Genomic DNA, 16,514 nt, shown 5'->3' with positions numbered 1-16,514 from the left:
AAGCCCAGCTGTGCTGTGTCTAGGGATCGTCTGGCAATGACCTATGTGACCTAAGCTCAAACAGTGGGTGTGGCACTAAAACAGCCATGTAGAGGAGGATAGGAAGGAGTAGTTTCTGCTGACGACTCATGTGGGGATAAGGAGATTGTAGTCCCTGGGTTTCCACTTACTGCTGTGTAAACAGAAGTTTGCATAACAACACTTGCTGTGAACTTGGAGGACATTGGCATGGCAGTTCCGAGCTAGTGATGGTTGAGCCCTCACAGAGGTGGGTGTGGTGTTGCACACACATATATGAATGATGCAGGTGTCCATGTCAGCAACTAGGGGATGTGTTTAGGGCCATAAGAAATACCTTCATGCCAGGATGCCAGCAAGAAATACAAAGCAGTCTGAAGGCTGCCTGAATAAAGGCACGTTTGGACAGTTCTCGATTCATGCTTGGGATGGCCAATATGAAGAAACAAATATGCGTATATATGCAAAATATATATATATACAATATATATTTATATATAGATATAACCAAACAAAAAAAAAAATATATATATATATATATATATATATATATATATATATATACGGGGTCTACTTCATATGACTAATAACTCAAAATACTGAATTTCATTTCACTGTGACCACAATACCATAGGCCATAGACGTGATGTGTGTTTCCCTTCACCTGTGACTTGCTTGTGATAAAGAAACCTTACTGTAACTTAAAGTGCTGACTGTCACAATACCTTTAGTAGAGCAGAAAGTAGAGTTGTAGCCTTTATAAATGTGGGTATGTCTCTTTACATTTGTGTGCTCCCGGCAGTAGTGGCAGTGTGTGCAGTACTATAAGGTAAGTAAAAGGTATATGCCCTTATCCCCACTGTAGTGCAATCCTGGAGTTAATATATATACTTAGGTGCGTGTGGAGGGCACAGCACCCCCCCCCATCTAGTTTGGTTTTTCTATCGTCCAGTTTCTATTAAGAGGGAAAGTGAATAGTTTTTAAGTTTTGCAAAGCGTTATTTGTTGGTGTTGCAAGTGTGCATGTCTATGGCTTAAAATTCAGTATTTTGAAATTCAGCATTGTAAGCTTTCAGTATAATGAGACTCAGTCAAATGAGTTTTCAGTATTTTGAAAATTAGGTATTGTAGTCTCAGTCAAATAAAATTCAGTGTTCTGAGTTTTCAGTGGTGAAGTAGCCCCATATATGCCCATATATGTAACTATATATATTATAACACAAACACACACACAGAGATATACACACACACACACACACACACATATATATATATATATATATATATATATATATATATATAGTTCCCTATCAGAAGCCTGAAACACTATAAGCCTGAAAATCAAAATCCTGAAAACTAAAGCCTGAAAATTCAAAATCCCGAAAACCCAAAATCCTGAAACTCAAAATCCTGAAAACACAAATAATGCTAATATATCACTATAAAGACACTAATATCTACCAACTGACCCTGATCCTAACCCTAACCCTAAGGTCCATCACTATCGCACACGCACCTGACCCGCTCCCTAACCCTAACTCACTTAAACTGCCCCTAACCCCAATATTTGTCACTATTGCATACATGCCTAACCTGCGCCCTAACCCTAACTCACTTAAACCGCCCATAAACCCTAACATAAAACCAACCGCACACTTACCTGAACCCAACACATGACCTAACACCACAGGGCTAACAATAGCAAAGCCACAATGACGTCAGTATGTCCATTTTGTGTTTTCAGGATTTTGAGTTTCAGGATTTTGGGCTTTCGGGATTTTGAATTTTCAGGCTTTAGTTTTCAGGATTTTGATTTTCAGGCTTAAAGTGTTTCAGGCTTCTGATAGGGAACCATATATATATATATATATATATATATATATATATATATATATATATATATATATATATATATATAAATATATATATTTAAGTGTGTATGTATATCACATATATAATTATTATTAGAATATTTTGGAGCTTTTCCACATGGGACTCCAATGAAAATGAGCTTCTACCCAGTCGGACTTTCCCAGTAATCAAATGTCAATAAATAAATACATTATATATATATATATATATATATATATATATATATATATATATATATATATATATGGGTCTACTTTCCTTCACATTTAATTCATGCTTCACCGAAATGCAAATAGCCGACAGCACTCAGCCGAAACCTCATTATTACAAAAGTGCACTATAGTAAATTACATATCCCTGAAACATCAATCACTTAAAATATACAAAAAAAAAAAAAGAAAACAAAACAAAAACAACACACACACACACACACATTCTCACAATGCAGATTATATGTACCAACTCCAAGATCGCACTACAGTGGGGAAAAGGATAAATGTCATTATCCTGACTGTACTGCAATCTATATCAAGAAGCTCCAAGTGCTGTATAAGTTCCACTCTCATTAATATTTTACATAATTAAAAAAAAAAAAAAACACTGCACCTGTTGTTCTACAAGATGCCAGAAGTGCCGATTGTTGTTCATTGAAGCGTGGCTTGGTACAGTGTGTTTTCACTGAAATGAACTTTCGGTTTATTGGTGTCGGGTATTTGATGTTCGGTGAAGTTTACTTTGGATAATTCACCTAGGACCCGCATATATATATATATATATATATATATATATATATATATATATATATATATATATATGGGTCTACTTCTTAATTTCGAAATTTCAAAACTTTGAATTTCTTATGGTCAAGACCATAAGATCGAAGTTATGATCGACGTACAGCACAGAATGCTATATTTACTGCTTTCCTTGCTGTAGTGTGATGTCAGAGTTGGTATATTTAATTAGCAGGAAGTGTAGGAGGTGAGGGGGGTGCAGGGGGGGGGGGTTGCTCCCCTGCAAAAATGTAAAAAAAAAAATTTTTTTTAATTTACATTTTGATGTTTTAAAACTTTGATGTTATGGTCTTGACCATAAGAAATTTGAAGTTTTGAAACTTCAAAATTTAGAAGTAGATGGCTCTCTCTCTCTCTTTCTATGTATATATATATATATATATATATATATTTATATCACAGTAGATTGACTAAGCAGATGGTTGACAGGTCTGCAAGATTACACAGTTCTCTGGGTAAGGGAATATGCCCATTCCCCAATATTTAGGAATTACAGAGTTAGTATTTATAATTAGCAGGGGGTGTGGGGTGCAGTGGGACATGTCTCCCTGCTGTTTTTTGTTTCTAATTTTAGATTAAAGATTGCATGCCACTAGGTTCTTTCTCAGCACGTGTGTGCGCATGTTAACATTCACTTTGTTGACCTTTTGCACTTGATGTTTAGAAGCGTATTATGTGTACACACTGACACACACACACACACACACACACACACACACACACACACACACACACACACACACACACACACACAATGTATAAGAATTTAATGTACATGGAAAAAATGGTAAGTGCAAAATTTGAGAAACATTTAATTTTTATATTTTTCCAGTCTTTAGAAACTTCATGACGTATGTATGAAAACATCATTTTTAAGCAGTTGCATGTTGAACATGTTTTGTGTTCACATTATTTTGTTATCAAGTTTTCCTTTAAACTCATTCCCATTAGTGTTTCAAAGATATTAAGCAAAAAGTGAATTTTGTCTAGTTTTATTCATCAGCATAAAAAGAGAATATTTACGTGTATAAAAACTAGTCAATTTATAGAGATTTCCACACAGAACTATTACACTCCATCCGAATGCATTATTTTGTTGTAAAACTATTCAGCTTTGTTTGTGAAACATGAAAAAATGATTTGATTATCCTTTGTTAAACCGTTTACATATAGTGCACCTGTGTTTTATTAAGCCCTGAGGGTTTTCAAAACTGAATGTAAATGTGGTAGTCCATGGGTATAGCATTGGATAAATAGGTCCTTGGGCATCCTGATGCACTGCTCTGGACAGAATCTATTGAAGTATGGCGATTCACAAACATCCATAGCATACAACATCCATGCAGAGCAGTGCACAAAGTTCAGAAGTTTATGTGGCAATTTAACCACCCATGCATTTTAGCTGGATAATCTTAGCAGGGAGACAGGGAGCAGCTCTGTCATTCCCTGACTGCTGACCATTATAATTAAAGTATGTGCCTGCACACGTGTGTTATTAATTTGACAGTGTGTGAGTGGTTAGTGTGATTATATATCTGGCTGCTTATTCTGAATAAGTGAGAGAGAGAGAGAGAGAGAGAGAGAGAGTGTGTGTGTGTGTGTGTGTGTGTGTGTGTGTGTGTGTGTGTGTGTGTGTGTGTGTGTGTGTGTGTGTGCATGTGTCTGTCTGTCTGTTTACTTGATGCCTACTGCTCAATGTTATCTGTGGCTAAACTGATTATGGAAATCATTAATGCAGACTGTGCTGTGTGTATCTGTTTATGTTCTTTCTCAGTCACTGCAGTCACTGTGCAAGTCTATATTTCTGTATGTCTGGCTGTAAACAGTTTATAGCACAGAAAAAATAATATAGCAAATCCGCTCATTAAACCATCTGGATTGTATGGCCAGGCTGTATAATAAAAACCTATGTACCTGTGTAACCTATGTGCCTATGTAACCTATGTACCTGTGTAACCTTTCTACCTGTGTAACCTATGTACCTACGTAACCTATGTACCTGTGTACCTGTGTACCTGTGTAGCATGTTGTAGATGCCTCTCATACTTGCTTGGGCAGGATAGATGGTAAGCCGTTCAGCTGAGCAGCTGTTCAAATTGAACAACTTTTTTACTAGTGGTGCCCTGTCCAAACTGCTCTGCTAAGCAAGTCATTTAATGTGCAAATCTTATGTTAATGTAATCCATGACCACGCACATCGTGCATGACTATAAATCGCATCATATTGGATAAGTGCACCTTGCCTTGTCTGAGGAGAAAAATTACACTTCAGTGTGTTAGGCCTGAATTCCATCCATTTATTTTTATATGTTATTCTACTTTTATGTCTTATAAACAAGACTTAAGATTGTGTGTGTGTGGGCAAATATAAATACATGCTACTTTGTCAACTTGCAGTTAAATTGACAGAGTAATGTGTCTATATGTGCGTGTAACACTGAAAAGATGAAGTGGGGTTGGGGACAGTAAGTACACGGGTGTTTGACTTGGTGCGGAGAGAGAGAGAGAGTATGTGTTTATGTGTGTGTTTGTTGGTTAGGGTTTGAGTAAAGGCTAAGGTAGGTTAAAGATTGTATGATGTGCATGTGTTAGTGTGAATGTTTGAGTGAGTGTTACTGCTTAGGGATAAAGTAAGGGTCAGGAAAGAGAATAGTGTAGTGCATCGTTGTGTGTATGTGGTGTGTTTCCAAGACTTGTGTATTGGTAGTGGAGGTGTTATGAAAAGTGTTTTTTTATAAGGTAAGATATTAGGTTAGAGTTAGCATACATTAGTAAGTTGGCACGGGTGGGGGAAGCAGGATTACTACATGGGTATGAAGCTTCTGGCATGTAGTGCGGCAGTGGCCTCCTGGATAATGTTTCATGCATACCTGGCAGTCTAGGAGTGCAGCTAATGCAAATTAGCCATATGCTCTGCCCTGGAGCCATATTCTGGGATCAATATAACATGGCAGAGTGATTCAAAGACAGAGTGCACTAAAATATTTATAGATCAGAGCAGTAGGACTAAATGTGCTGTTTTATACTCTATACCCACTGCTGTCTATGGCAAAAGTGTGGCAGTTAACACTGCAGCAGGTAAGTATTGTGAGGACTTGTGCAAGTGTGTGTGTGTGTGGTGTGTGGTTTAGGGGCATGACTACAGCTCTACTGTGTTTGTGTGTTTATGTGTATACTTCTGTAGGTAACAATGCAACAACATTGTGTCTGTTGGTAGGGGAGGTCAACATTGTTCCAGATGTGCTCACTTTTCAGTTCAGAGACATACTAATGATATTTTGCTCCATGCAGCTCCTATATACCTCTGAACAGCTAGTTAGCTCCACAACACTATTAGAACACAATAGCAAAGAGCTATTAACTGTATGCGGCGAACTATTATGAATAATCCCTTATGGTGAACATCAGGGCTTCAGTCCTTTCTTCTACCTGGTCTATAAATGTATGGTGGATAATATACAAAGGAACTTGGGTTAAGCCAGATGGAGAGATGCATAGAGTATTAGTTCTGAAAGAGGTGAGTAAAACAAATGATTTGGGACTGTGTGCCAAGAATATCTGGAGCACGTTATAATGGATTACTGAGTGTAGACTTGGGGATTAACATGATATTTAACTGTGTCATTTTTGATTACTTGAGATATTCTATACATGTATTCTTGTATATGTGTTCTTGCTTTTGCTGTTGATACAGTTTGTTTCTTGTCATTGAAGATTGATTAAAAATACTCAAGCTTAATAAAAGAAGGGAGAAACACACACACAGTTTCATCAAGAAGTGAGGAAATACTTTTTACTGATACACATAAAGGTGGTAAGGAATGACAGTGGGAAGTATAACAGAAAGTACACAAAATTGATATGAAGAGCAGAAAATGATGCTTAAAAAGAAACTTTAAATAAACACTTTTGCTCAGTTTTCATGAAAGAAGACAAAAATACATTCATCAATTCAGAAAACGTGCCTAGGATAAGAAGCTGATCTCACTGCTTTCATAAAGGAAAAGATCCTGAAAGAACATTACAAAGTAAACCTGTTTCAGTCAAACAAGCATAATTAGAATTACCATTGATATAATATCTGTGGTCTATGCTCAGTACAGGATATTACAGTTCTTCCTTCCAGGGAAAACAAGAGGTCTTTCTGTATGGAAAGAAATTAATAAAATGCATATATCCTCACAACTTTTTTTTTTTTTATAATTCTACAGTCTGTAATATTTTATTTAAGTTTTGAACAGTAATTAATGAAATTAAATGTGTGTGTGTGTGGGTGGGGGGGGGGCAATTTGAAGGGTAGAAAAGTATATAGCTGATGTGGGATGCCATTTGGAAGACTTGTACACATGGTTGCTATCTTTTTTCAACAAGAGTTCCTGAAGCATGTTCATAGAACAGCGTGTACACGGCAGTTTAAAACTAGACTAGCCTGAAGAGAAGCAGACAGTATAATAAGAGAAGATAGTTATGAGATCTTACTTAGTAAAGCTGTATACTGATGGCTAATCACATTCATTATAACTGTTCACAACAGCACACATCACTTAATCAAGTAAAAAAAAGACAGCAATTCCTCTGGCAGAATGGTCTTAGCCAAATAATAGTCCGATGGGAAAAATGATAAACTTAAATGTCTCAACCAGCTATATATAGACAGTGAAAATACAGTTAGTCTTAGAACATGGAGAAGAAAATAAGCTTCTACCCTTTATTGTGTGGGGACCTATTCCACCGTACCTCTGAAGTCTTAAAAAGTCCGTGTTCCACACCTTTCCACACTAAAGGTGTCCTATCACACATTCAGTGTTACGAACTTATTAAATGATATCCATGGTACATAATACTGGATCATATTAACTCATTTAAAGATCATTTCACAAGTATTAGGTAACTCATTTTAATCATCCTATGAACTTTCTGGTTGAAGTTCGAAGTAAGTGTTACTAATTCTGCCTATTTGTTCCACCATGTGAGGGGTAGTGTTTCACATTTTGCAGATAAAAGGTTGAGGGCTACGTATGCCACCAGTCAATAATTCTGTGGATAACACTTGTAAATGAATAGTTCATATGACAACAAGGATACAGAACAGCTACTATAAAGGAAATTATTTTTACTTAAACAAGGAATTAATTATATAATTTTACAGAGGTACATAAAAACTATCTGACCTGGAATTTTAATATGGTAGGTTAAGGCATGAGCTGCTAATAATAGTTATCTTGTGAACCTGGGTTTAAGTCCCCCACTCTCCAATTGCAAGCTATTTATATCTGAGCTACACAGTTATTCAGATAGTGTTTCTGAGATACCTGTAGAAAAGGTACTTTTGCTTACTGGGATTTCTTGGTTAGATGAATAAAATAAAAAAAAAAATCAAAGGAAAAGAAAAGAATATAATCATGGCAGGCACAACAAACCCACGATGAGAGAGCACTGGATAGAGAAAATCAAAATCTAATCATCCAGATACAATACAACTGCTGCACTGAATGCACCTACCGTCACCATTATACATGCAATAAACACTCAAGGAGCTGATGACAGGTCTAAGAGGGTGCTCTGTACCAAAGGTAGTGAGAACCTAGGGAGAACCACAGGATGCTGCTGTATCTAAAGGATTCTGATATGTCAGTATATATTTACCATGCAGCAGTAAGGAAACTGCTATTTGTAGAGTGTCTCTTGTTCCAGTCCAAGTAGTGTCACTTCTCATTCAGTTTTCTAAGCCTGTGTATGCATATCTGAGTTCAATACACTCGAAAGTTGAGCTCATTAAAAACTAGAAAAGAAGTATACTAACAAATCTCAGTTCTTTAAATAATGAAGCTATGAAAAGTCTCCTCAAACTAGATCTTTTTAGACAATGAAGGAAGCAGTTTAGCTTTATGAAACATACTGAGTCCTAATGTTATTGCTATCTGGAACCACAACTTTAAAGTTTGAGAATGAATTCTACATTACTGTCATGTTCTCCCCTCATTAATTATTTTTTTAATCTTGTCTGCATGTCTGTCTGTCTGTCTGTCAGTATTAAAGCAGGTAATCATTCACAATTTTACATTGCTTTGTCAATGGACTTACACAATTTGTCTAATTTATACTAGGATGTATCTTAAATGAGAATTCATATTTTGCACTATTTAGCATGGTTTTCCTTTTATTTTATTTTATATTACAATGCTTTCATGTTTTTTCATTATTGACTTTTTATTTTCTCATCAGGCAAATTTAGTTATTTGCATCAACATTTGAAAGTGTTCTGATGATACTACAGTCTAAAGTGAACTTGGAGGGAGTTTTGAGAGGTTTACTGGTCATTATACTGGGGGAAAAGCTCATCTACTGCATTCATACACAATGTACTTTAAGACCCCAGATGTAGGCAACCACCCTAACATATTGATTAATCTGTTTCATTCCTTATAATATTTAGTTTGCAGTGTTGATTACTGTGGTATCTGTAAATCATTAGATCCCATTGGTAACCTATGTTATCTATGAATCATGTGCTTCTAGCCCAAGCAGATGTATTACCTGGGAGATCCACTACTACTAATTATAGTCATATACCTTTAAGGAACAGTTTATTGTAGTCACGTCATCTGATTTATGACGATATTCTTTTGAACATCTATAGCAGAGCTCTTATCAATGTACCTGTAAAAGGCTTTGGTAAGTAACCATGAATTTTGAAAATGTCACAGGCTGGCCTAATGTTCATATATTAACTTCTGAGAGACAATATTTGCCATAAGGTCAGAGTTCACATATAGTATATCCTTAATGCTCTGCTTTATAATCATCTGATGGAAATCAAATCTTGATTTGTTATGTATTTAATGTAGTGTTTAAAATATGACACAATTAAAAAACCTTATTAGGAGAAACCACAGTACAAACTACATTTAAACCAACCACTTTTAAATTATGTTCATTTCCTGAATGAAAGTACATGATTTGCAATGTGTTTGGAAGTTCTTTCTCATTCTTAGTATAATTGACATCAATATCCTGGCATGGTATTAAGTTTTTTTAACTCATACAGTTCCTTAATCAGTATATTTTGATGCTACCTACATTGCTGTCTGCAGAACTGAATGAGATAACAAAGGGTGTTTCCACAATGTGCTACCAGTCCCATGGATGCTTGACTACATATTGCCTCCCAGTGTTGTATGAAACTGTAACACAGGATTCCCAGTGGGCAAAGCCATGAAAAAAAAGACATGTCTAAAATTGATTGGAGTCTTCTTAGATAACAGCAGGGACCATATGATGGGTCAGAGTTCACTCTTTGAAGTTTCTTCCTTCCCCCTTATACCTCATCACTTTCCCTCCATCTTCTTCTTTCTTCTTCTTTCGGCTTTTTCCTGGTTAGGGGTTGCCACAGTGGATCACCTGTCAGCTCATGATTGGCAGTGGAGTTTTACGGTGTTGAGTTGCCAGCCCAGTGCCCAACCTTCCACTGAAGGCACACACATGCACGCACTCACGCCTAGGGTCAATTTAGAGTATCCAATCCACCTACAGCATGTCTTTGGGATGTGGGAGGAAACCAGAGCATCCAGAGAAAACCTACGCAACCACAGGGGGGACATGCAGACTCCACACAGAAGGCATGCCAGCTGAGAATTGAACCGGAGAACCTCTTACTGTGAGGCGGCAACGTTAATTGCTGCACCACTGCGGCCACCCATCACTTTCCCTCTATATGATGGCATGCAAATATGAGCAGGCAAGCACCACACAACTATGCTGGATATCCCTTCTTCTCAGTTGACTTTTCCTGGATCAAGAGTTGTATCATATGAGTGTACAGTGCCATTATTCAGTGTATAACTGGGCTTTGCTGGACTGGGGTGCCACACTGCCAGCAATCCATGTAACTGCTTACACATACTGACATACCTGATTATGATCTAGTTTATTCAGTTAAAAAGTTACCAGCAGAGACCAAACTATTGCTAGGAGCTCTCATTATTATGTAAGCAGTAATAAAACCTGTAATTAAAAAGTTGTAGAAATGTGTTCAGTAGACTGACTCATGTCTTTGTGAAACAGAAATTCCCGTGTTTAGAAAAGTAGGTGTAAAGTCAAACTTGAGTTATTTTAGTCACATGTCAGAGGAGAACTGTAAATCCAAGGGATTGCGTTCCTTTCCTTAGACTGCAAGTTTGTCATTTCATTGTTAGCTGCCATAGGTTAGCATGCTCATGATAGGACAAGCCAGTGTGTAGTGTTTTGTCAGAGCAGATACATAGTTTTGCACATGGCACTGTGTACTGTTCTGAAGCAATGGCTAGACAAAAAATGAATAGGATGACCAGGTTTAGTTAGGAAAACACTGTTAATCCACTGTCATTTAATGCTATTAGCTAATGTGCAGGTTCCCCAAGTTGTGAATATATTTCATGTGTTGATGAAGCAAATAAATTTGTAGAGACCAGGCTCCAGTTTCGAGCAACCAGTTTTAATATAGTCAGACTAATACAAGCGCTTTTGCAATCAGCTTCCTCAGGTGAATGAACTATAACTAAATGAAACACCTATTTTATACCATTTAAACATATCACATGATTTGTAATGCATGATTTAAAGAAACATCAACATTTCATAAGTAAATGCCATTAAAAAAGTGCATATGGAATACACATAAATATAACTACTAGCATAAGTTCATATAAATAACACTCGGGGCAAACATACACAAAATGTATACCAAATACATATATCTAAAAATAATAGTAAAACTTTTAAGACTTTTAAAACTCATCTACGTAGGGGTTGAGTCTTTAGAATGGGTCTCAATGGAATGTGATCATTTAGGCCATGTCCCATATCTGCCCTAAGCCTTATGATCCACTCCGCTTCAAGTGTTTCAGTTCTTGTTCTAACATCACCTCCCCTTCTATTTTCAAAGCATCTACCTATTATCATAAACTTAAAGTTATGGTGTATATCAGTATCCTTAACGTGTTTCGCTAATGCATTGTGAACATTTAGTTTCTTGATATGGTATAGATGTTCCCTAATTCTAAGTTTAAGTTGTCTGTCTGTTTTCCCTACATAATATTTGCAGCAAATTTTACAGACAGCTAAATAAACTAAGTGGGAGCTATCACATGTAGCAGAAACCCTAAACTGAAACTTCTCACCCGTATCTGGATGCACAAAATCTGTCTCTTCTGAAATATATTTACAATATTGACAATTCCTACATGCTTTCATACTAATTACATGCTACTTTGGGGACATAACTTCTATGCTGAGCAGTAACAATGGAATTTATCTTCTTACTTCACTAGGAAAATTGTGCATGACTGTACGTTTCGATTAGTTAAAGCAATCTTTCTTCATCACTGATGACTTATGCAAGGGAAAAAGTGTGCAGAGAATTTCAATTGAGGAGTAACATTCTTCATCATATCACCTGAGGTGAAACTGACAACACACTGCACATATTACACGAGTTGGAAAACCTGCTCAGTAACATTTTTTAAATAATTTCTAGTACATGCATTCATAAGTATGTGCACATACCAACACACACACTGACTCATACATACAGCATGTATTCACACTTAATATATAAGCAGAAGCTGCTCTTGTCTTGTCAGATTAGTACAATAGCTTTAAAATAGACTTTGTGTAGAAATCAATTATACTTATCCACACATATTTCAATTAAACATCAGACAGAACTATGCATCTTACCAGCACTTGTGATTAGACATATGGCACTGTTCCCAGAAGTTTTGTATAGTGAATTACCCTGAACAGTTTGCCAATTCTGACTGCTTAAAAGCACAGATTCTAATAAAACAGAATCACACTTCTAACATGTGGCCACTACTAGTTTGCCTTTTTTTTTTTTTAGATTTTTTTGTTAAGTTTATCACTCAAAGTCATTGTAAAGATAGATTGTTTCAGGTACTCATTTGTTCACCTGGAACAAATGCTTTTGAAAAGCTACTCAAATTATCTACTACTTTTCCTGTGAAATGATATTTCTTTATAGCTCCCCTAAGCCTCTCACCTTACATCCTCTTTCCTCATTTTAGATTCTGTTGTTCTCATTCTTTTTTAAGTGCAGTATCACTTAGAATTTCTTGATTCCATTGAGACATTTAAAAGTTTATGATATACCCACGCTCTGCCTTCTTTCCTGAATCCCAAGTCTGTTCATGTTGAACTAATTCATTCTCTTTATATATCTTCAGATACATGATGTGTGCTATTTTAGATGTTTCTTCCTATGCTTGTTCTGATGATGAGGTTTCAAAATTGCACACATTACTCCAAAGAGACTCTCAGAACCTATTTATGTATGTATGTATGTCTGCATGTATGTATTTATTATTCAGGTACAGCATTGATCCAGATGGACCATTTTCAGATTCAGTCTTATGTAATACAAGTATATAACAATATTCACAAAATAAAGGGGATGATAATAACTCATCTTTTATACATTTTAATATACAGCCAACCTTCCTTGCTTTATCACATGGCTTGCTTACTTTTAAGTGAGCTGAAATAACTATCCCAGCAACTTTTCTCTTGCATTCATCATTTATTTAATCCCATTAGAAAAGGTAGGACGACGTACAAAAGGATTAGTTTTAACCAAGACTTGTACATAACAAAAGCAAAAATGCAAACAAAAGGTGTACTAAAATTATTACAGTGATAGGACAGAAAAGCAAAATAGTTTATAAACAGCAAGACTCTAAAATAAGAAAAGCAAATGCAGTATGATCAAAATATCATCATAGTGGTGCACGAGGTATTGGTAAACAGGGTAGCAGCAGTTCCCAGCTAGTGTGCACTAAACTGTTTGACTGGCCTTCTGAATAGTCGGACATCAGTGTCCACAACTCTTTTAGGGAAGGTGAATGTCTCAAAACTAAGATGCTTATATCATCTAAACTGTGGGCCTATGATATGGGTGTGCACAATGAGTGTAGGAAGTCAGTCATTCATTCAGTCATTATCACTGTAGTTACTAGAAGTAGTAAGGCTGCAAGGAGGTATTCTATTGTTCCAGCCATCAGGAAATCTAACTCATTACGGATAGGTATTCTATTATTCCAGCTATCGGGAAATCAAACTCATTACAGTTAGGTATTCTATTGTCCCAGCCATCAGAGCAGTACAGATGCTGGACTCATATGTATACAACAGAGCTGTACAGATGCTGGACTGATATGTATACAACAGAGCTGTACACAAGCTGGACTGATTTGTATACAACAGAGCTGTACAGTTGCTAGACTGATATGTATACAGCAGAGCTGTACAGTTGCTGTACTGATATGTATACAACAAAGCTGTACAGTTGCTGGACTGATATGTATACAACAGAGCTGTACAGAAGCTGGACTGATATGTATACAACAAAGCTGTACAGTTGCTGGACTGATATGTATACAACAAAGCTGTACAGTTGCTGGACTGATATGTATACAACAAAGCTGTACAGATGCTGGACTGATATGTACACAACAGAGCTGTACAGATGCTGGACTAATATGTATACAACAGAGCTGTACAGTTGCTGTACTGATATGTGTACAACAAAGCTGTACAGTTGCTGGACTGATATGTATACAACAGAGCTGTATAGAAGATGGACTGATATGTATACAACAAAGCTGTACAGTTGCTGGACTGATATGTATACAACAAAGCTGTACAGAAGCTGGACTGATATGTATACAACAGAGCTGTACAATTGCTGGATTGTTATGTATACATTTTCTGAATACAAACATCTACCAGCATGTTACAACAGCAAAGAGTGAGGTATGGAAGAAGAAGTGTATTAAGATGACACAGCACACATCTTCAGGTTTGATAGAAACAGCAAAAAAGTTGTTTTTGCCAAGGTAGTAACCTTCCCCTTTGCCAGTGCACCCTACATCTCTAAATATGCTAAGTCTGAGGTCATGCAGCCTTTTTGATAAGCAGAAACTTCCATCCCCCTGCATACACACTCTCACAGGTAATGTTTCAAAGCAAAATGGGAGCAAAGTCACTACGACTGACTATTCCCATTCTGTGATTACTCTTTGTGGTCATACCCAGTGTGAGACAGTGACAGTTTCACTTGTGTTAACTGCTTATACACTGTTAATTATGGTACTAAAAACTTCCAGTATACAGCCATGCTGTGTATGAAGTAGGTATTATGGTAATAAAACTGATAACATCTACTTAAACATTAAGCACCTGTTGACATGTTATTAAAAGGAAGGCCTGTAACTAAACAGATAGGGACAGTGAGATTTACTTCTCTTCAGGAAGGACTTGTAAGACTATGGGAGGATAATCTTGGGGTTAAGACTACCATATGAAGTTGTGGACCTACCTGTGGTGTACTAGAAACTGTGGATTTAGTTATGGAATAACACTTCACCCTTGGTTTTACCAGATATCCATGATGGGATATACGTTAAGTTAATGGACAGTTTATTTTGTGCTTCATTACCAAGAAAGGAACTATACAGACAATTGGGTGCTTGAGAGTCTGTAAAATCTAAACTGAAGTGAGAGTGACTGATCAGTTAACTTCTTTTTTTGTTTTTCATTTAAATAACTTTGAGTTGATGTATTTGCACTCCAAATAAACTTCAATTCATCCTTGCCCTGTAAATGAACGACACTCAAACCAGGAATAAAGTGTTTACAGTGTGTAATAGTGACTGTAAGGAAGTTTTTTGGCTAGAATATACCAAATCTAACTATTTTTCATTGGCTACAAGTACTAACACATTGTAGGTTAACATCACCACCTGCAAAATATACTGATCTGCTGCTAAAGAAAAACAAAAGTAGAATAAAAGTGAGTGAGGACTGTTTGCCGTGTAAGCTGTTACCAAATACAGAACATCATGGAGGCTCTGGTCCAGGCCAAAACTAATATTGGCTAGCATATCATGGATCAAGCAGAGAGGGTCTGTCTGTACAATGGAAGAGTAAGGCACTTGGTCAATCTTCTGAAACAGATGATGTTATTAGCCTATACATGCTACCTTAAAGGCCATAACATCACTTCATTAACTAAAGATGATGATACTGAGCTATAGGTTAATAGGTTCATGGGTAAATAACAGGCTCATGGCCATCTTAAGCCTAGCCAGTGTCCCTTTTAGTGCTCAAATTAACCTATCCCATTTGGTGTTAGATTGGCCATGGTCGATGATTATATATTGCCCTTCATGAGAACAACTGAGGTCATACCATAGAAAATTTGAAGGGGACCCATCCATGGGATAAAACATTTAGGGGCTGCCTCTGTCCATTAGCAGTACAGGGGGCAGGCCTGAGGTAAATGTTCTCGTTTTCTTCCATAGATCCAGGCTATGCTTGAATATGGACAGGGATGAGCTTTGTTTTACATAGACAGGGAGTCTGTTCCAGAGCAGTGGTATCCTCTGTAAGATATACTTGCCTCTCAAAACCATTCTGTTTATGTTGCAGAAGAGGTTTAGATCCCTAGACTGAGTATTTCTGATGATATTTGACTTGCTGATGTGCAGTAAATCCATCAATACTGGTCAGAGGATGCTTTGTATGCCAGACACAGGTCATCTCTACAGTCTGCAGGATACAGAGTATAGTGATAGGGCTTTGAGTCAGTCCATGTAGGGCATGTTGTTTAGGCCTTGTTTCCCTTTAGTAATGTGTTTCTGTGGTTGTTCCATTTGTTGTATGTGTCTGGACAGATGCATGCTAAAGAGGGTGTTATATTCAATAACTGAACTAACAAGGGCTGAGTAAAGGGGTGCAATGACATCCCCAGATCTAGACACAATCCCTTTGTTA

This window comes from Protopterus annectens, chromosome 8.part0, assembly GCF_019279795.1.
Source record: "Protopterus annectens isolate FY-2018-M chromosome 8.part0, PAN1.0, whole genome shotgun sequence".
Lineage (NCBI taxonomy): Eukaryota > Metazoa > Chordata > Ceratodontiformes > Protopteridae > Protopterus > Protopterus annectens.
This window is presented reverse-complemented; position numbering follows the sequence as displayed.